We start from the raw sequence: 6,000 nt of genomic DNA, 5'->3' as shown, positions 1-6,000 counted from the left end.
GCGCACACACACACACGCACACACACACGCAGGCACACGCACACACACACGCACGCAGGCACACACACTGGAATTGGTGATCAGGATTTTACCCCGTCCTCTGTATCTCCAGCTTCCCCTAGTTTCAGGGACATCATTCCCTCCCCTCCCCGGACAGTCCAGGGACCGCAGCCGCCCTCCCTGTCGTTAGCCCCTGAGCGCGTGCACATTCCTTGTAGGTTCTTTCAACCAACCCCACCTCTACACGAAGTCCTCAGAGTAAAGTCTCTAGAATCGTTTTTGTTTTTTTTAAAGATGTTATTTATTCATTTGACAGAGAGAGAGAGAGCACAAAGTGGGGAGGAGCAGAGGGAGAGGGACAAGCAGACTCTGCACTGAACCGAGTCCAACGCAGCACTCGATCATCAGACCCTGAGATCAGAGCCTGGGCCAAAACCAAGAGTCAGGCGCTTACCCGACTGAGCCAGCCAGGCGCCTGGGAATTGCTTTTTCTTTTCCTTTCTTTTTTAAGATTTTAATTATTTATTTGAGAGAGAGAGAGAAAGAGAGAGAGCACGAGCAGGGGAAGGGACAGAGGGAGAAGCAAATTCAGGGGAGGCTGACTCGGGGCTTGATCCCAGGACCCTTGGATCATGACCCCAGCCAAAGGCAGATGCTTAACCGACTGAGCCACTCAGGCACCCCTGCTTTTTCAATATAAGCCTTGGAAAGCTATTTGAATTCATTTTTTTAAAAAAGATTTTATTTATTTATTTATTTGACAGAGAGAGAGGCAGCCAGTAAGAGAAGGAACACAAGCAGGGGGAGCGGAGAGGAAGAAACAGGCTCCCAGCGGAGGAGCCTGATGGGGGACTCGATCCCAGGACTCTGGGATCACACCCTGAGCTGAAGGCAGACGTTTAACGACTGAGCCACCCAAGCGCCCCAAGCTTTTGAATTCTTAAAACTATGTGCAGTATTATTTTGATAGGAAAAAAAAAACCCATAATTTTAAAATAAAAATGACTTTTAAAAAGAGGAGTTTCCTGGGGCACCTGGGTGGCTCAGCCGTTAAGCGTCTGCCTTCGGCTCAGGTCATGATCCCAGGGTTCTGGGATCGAGACCCGCATGAGGCTCCCTGCTCGGCAGGAAGCCTGCTTCTTCCTCTCCCACTCCCCCTGCTTGTGTTCCCTCTCTCGATGCCTCTCTCTCTGTCAAATAAATAAATAAAATCTTTTTTAAAAAAAACTACTTTAGGAAGTTAGTTTGGAAAACAGCATGGGGGTTCCTCGATAAATTAAAAATAGAATTACCATATGATCCAATAATTCCACCCCTGGGTATTTACCCAAAGAAAATGAAAACACAAAATCAAAAAGATCTATACACCCCTATGTTTACTGCAGCATTATTTACAATAGCCAAGATAGGGAAACAACCCAAATGTCCACTGATAGATGAATGGATAAAGAAGATGTGGTAAGGGGTGCCTGGGTGGCACAGTGGTTAAGTGTCTGCCTTCGGCTCAGGGCATGATCCCGGCGTTATGGGATCGAGCCCCACATCAGGCTCCTCCGCTATGAGCCTGCTTCTTCCTCTCCCACTCCCCCTGCTTGTGTTCCCTCTCTCGCTGGCTATCTCTATCTCTGTCGGATAAATAAATAAAATCTTAAAAAAAAAAAAGATGTGGTTTAAAAAAAAAAAGACAACGAAATATTACTCAGCCATCAAAAAGAATGAAATCTTGCTATTTGCAACCACATGGATGGATCTAGAGTATATTATGCCAAGTGAAATAAATCATAAGAGAAAGACAAATACTATACGATTTCACTCCTATGTGGAATTTAAGAAACAAAATAAATGAACAAAGAAAAGAAAGAGACAAACAGAAAAACAGACTCTTAACTACAGAGAACAAACTGACGGTCACCAGAGGAGAGGTGGGGGCAGATGGGTGAAAGAGGGCTTGGGGATTTAGAGTACGCTGGCCCAAGACATCCCTCCAGTAACCCCCATGCCAGTCACACTGGCCACTCCTTTAGGAAACTCCTTGGGGCACCTGCCTGGACCTGTCAGTGGAGCATGTGACTCTTGATCTCAGGGTTGTGAGTTCAAGCCCCATGTTGGGTGTAGATTCCTTAAAAAGAAAATCTTAAAAAAAATAAAATAAAATAAAAAGGGAACTCCAGAAAGCCCCACTTTCCAGGTAGTGACAGGTTTATACCTGGATAACACTAGTACCCCTCACCCCGTGTTGTCATGTATGTAACATGTATATCGTGTATATACACGCCCATATGTGTAACGCATAACACCCTATGCTATCAGGTAATTAACATGTATATCGCGTATACATCATGTATGTAAAACAGCCTAGAGTCTACGTGCACATTATTAGTGCTTAATAAATTTGGAAGTTTGGACTTCTCCAGTGGACGCCAGGTAGGTGTCACGTATCCAGCCTCCTCATGGATCCCGGATTAGCTGGCAGCCCTAGGATCACAGGGAGCCCATGGCCGGGATATTAAATAGCCAGGCTCTTTCCTCCATCCTGCTCTCCCTTGCCTGCCTCTCGCCCACATGGCTCAAGTGCTCATGAACACGGAGAATAGTGCCCTCTGCTGACCTCTATAGAGAACTTCAGGTACATTGGTGGAAAACGAGAAGCAGCCCACTACTGTCTCTACTGTCTATTGGGTACAAGATGGGGTTGGGTTGGGGGACAGCATAGTGTAATTAAAAAGCTAGACTGGGGCTTCTGACCAGAACGAAGAAACAGGGGCCAGATATACCTGGAGAACAAAGGCAAAAGAAAAAAATTAAATTTTCTTACAACCTACAGCCCATTGACAAGTCTTCAAGACAAGGAGTGACCTTCTAGGAACTCAACTTTCTCAATGTTAATACCTTGCTAAGGGCAAAAGGCAACATTAGCTTGACATTAGCCCAACCCCCAGGATCCTGTAAGTCTCTTTTAACATATAAAAATTCCTTTGGAAACTTCCAAGTCTATGACCCACCGATATACATTTGAGGGGTCTCATGACTAAGGTTTTACTAGGCAGTAGTAAATGACCTTTTCCTAAGAACAGCTAGCCCCTCAAGGTTCTGGAAGCCTTGCTTTCAAATTCCTTAGATACTTTCGCTATCCCTAACCCCCTCCCAACCTGAAAGTATATAGTCAGTCACTCCTCACAACCTCAGTGCAGCTCTTTCTGCCCACGGGTCCTGTCCCCAAGCTTTAATAAAACCACCCTCTTTGCACCAAAACACCTCAAGAATTATTTCTTGACCATTCACTCCCAAACATCAATACCTGCTTATCTTAAACAAGAAAAAAGAACTTTCGGTCACTGGACAACAGGCAATGCAGGATGGAGAGCCCTCTGGCTTCCCTGGCTTACTTGCTGGAGAGAATTTCCAGGCTGTCACACAGGAAGAGGGGACGGAAACGGACTCCAGCAGTCTCCCTGGGGTGAGGAGACAGAGTTCCACAGGGAGACTCCCCAGGGCGGAGAGAGAACTCTAGACCCCGGCAGAGGTTGCCACACACCCGCGGGGTAAACAACCCCCAGGGCTCGCACCCGCCCACCAGAGTGAAAAGATCACCAAACCGCCCAGTCTAGTAGAGGACTCGGGAGGGCATTGCCTCAGCAGTGCGGCCATATTAACCCTAGATGGAAGGCTCTTCCGGTCCGGCCTGACTTGTAAAGGCAAAGCCTTGAAAGGATCCAGCTGTTTCCAAGGCATTAAGACCCTGCAAACTTTTTGGACGAGTAACAGAACCATTTACAGAACAGAGTTCAAAGGAGGAGATTTTCACCTCTGGTTGAGTGAGGAGGTCAGGAAATCCTCTCCCCAGAAGCCACTGCAAAGCTACACAAGATAAGCGGAACAGCCACTTGAGGGCTCTGAGAGCCGCCAAAGGCCGACTACGATCTGAGAAGTGTAGGGTCTGGAAACCCACTCAATTTTGAGTTAGAACAAAGGGAGTCAAGGGCGTTCTCTCTTGGGGCTCCTCCATCTCTCCCCCTTCCCAGCCTGGGAGGTACAGAGGTTCTACCAAGGTGGGGTGGGCCTGAAGATTGGCAGCTTCACTGCTGAAAGGGGTTTATTTGATTTGGACACATGGACGATGGCCATGCCCCGGATGTTGCTGGAGAAAGCGGCCAGATCAGAGGCAAGTGAGTGTGGAGGGCCAAGGCTCTATTAGCCTGATGTTGTAGTTGTGCTTGAGGCAAGCATACCCCCTGCTGAGGCTGTGCGTGCTTGCTGCGGAGAGAGCTCACGTGATCCTATCCATACACTCTTGGCTAACCCTGGGGCTGCGAGCGAGCGCGGGAGAAAGGAAAGCGGGGGTCATCTTGAAAATGGCCTGAACTCTGTACTCTCCTACCCACACAGAGATCCATTGGTAGAGGACAGAATTCTCCCTGGCTCAAGGTGACAGGACGACCTCTGTTCAATAATTAGCTGACCATAGGGGAGCCTGGGTGGCTCAGTCGGTTAAGCGTCTGCCTTTAGGTCAGGTCATGATACCAAGGTCCTGGGATCGAGCCCCATGTTGGGCTTCCTGTTCAGCAGGGAGTATGCTTCTCCCTCTCTCACTGATGCTCCCCCTGCTTGTGCTCTCTCTCTTTCTCAAATAAATAAATAAAATCTTTAAAAGAAAATAATGAACTGACCATTACACTACACAGACACAGGGGCATTCCTAGGAATCCAAGCTTAAAAATAAAAACAAGGGGGCGCCTGGGTGGCATAGCAGTTAAGCATCTGCCTTCGGCTCAGGGCGTGATCCCGGCGTTATGGGATCGAGCCCCACATCAGGCTCCTCCGCTATGAGCCTGCTTCTTCCTCTCCCACTCCCCCTGCTTGTGTTCCCTCTCTCGCTGGCTATCTCTATCTCTGTCGAATAAATAAATAAAATCTTTAAAAAAAATAAAAATAAAATAAAAAATAAAAACAAGAATTATTTTCAATTGGGCAGAGACATCAGCGGTTCCACCACGGGGGAAGCAGATTTCACAAGTTTGGCCTAGACAAATTATTAAACGAAGAAGCAAACAAAAGCCAATGACAACAACAACCTGTAGAGGGCATCAGAATCCAGTCCAAACTCGGGAAACAGGAGTCATCAGTAGAAGCAGTCTCGGAGTGTCTGCAGGCGCTGCATTGAGCAGAGGAAGACTTTGAAGCAGCTATTATAAATACGTTCAAAGAACGAAAATAAAAAGACTCAAAGGAAAGTACGACAACAAAACAAATCATCTTGATAAAGGGATAGAGAAAATGGTTTTGAGAGAGAGAATGGGGGAGGAGCAGAGGGAGAGGGAAACAAGCAGACTCCCAATGTGCAGGGAGCCCAAGGCAGGGCTCGAGCTCACAACCCTAACTGAGATCATGACCTGAGCTGAAATCAGGAGCTGGTCGCTTAACCAACTGAGCCACCCAGCCACCCAAGAATTTCTTTTTTTTTTTTAAGGAATGCAGTGCTAGTACGTGCTACATCATGGATGAGCCTTCAAAACATTATGCTAATTGAAAGAATCTGGACACATAAGGAAAATATTGGGGTTTTGGTTTTTTGGTTTTGTTTGTTTGTTTGTTTGTTTGTTTGTTTGTTTTAGAGATGGAGGGGAGGGGCAGAGGGAGAGGGAGAGAGAGAATATTAAGCAGGTGTGGAGCCTGACATGGGGCTCGATCTCATGACCCTGAGATCATGACCTGATCCAAAATCAAGAGTGGGCCATTTGACTGATTGAGCCACCCAGGTGCCCCCAAAAGGAAAAATATAGTATGACTCCACTTATATGAGGTACCTAGAATACACAAATTCATACATAGAGACAGAAAAAAACAGGGGTTATCAGGAGCTGGGGGAAGGGAAGGGTGGGAGGTTGTTTAATAGGTACAGAGTTTTTGTTGAGAAATAAATAGTAGATGTACTTAACATTATTGAATTTCACACTTAAAAATGGTTAAAATGGCAGGGCGCCTGGCTGGCTCAGTTGTTGG

The sequence above is a fragment of the Ursus americanus genome, chromosome 2 (genome assembly GCF_024610735.1).
Source record: "Ursus americanus isolate L20-20 chromosome 2, mUrsAme1.1.p, whole genome shotgun sequence".
Taxonomy (NCBI): domain Eukaryota; kingdom Metazoa; phylum Chordata; class Mammalia; order Carnivora; family Ursidae; genus Ursus; species Ursus americanus.
This window is presented reverse-complemented; position numbering follows the sequence as displayed.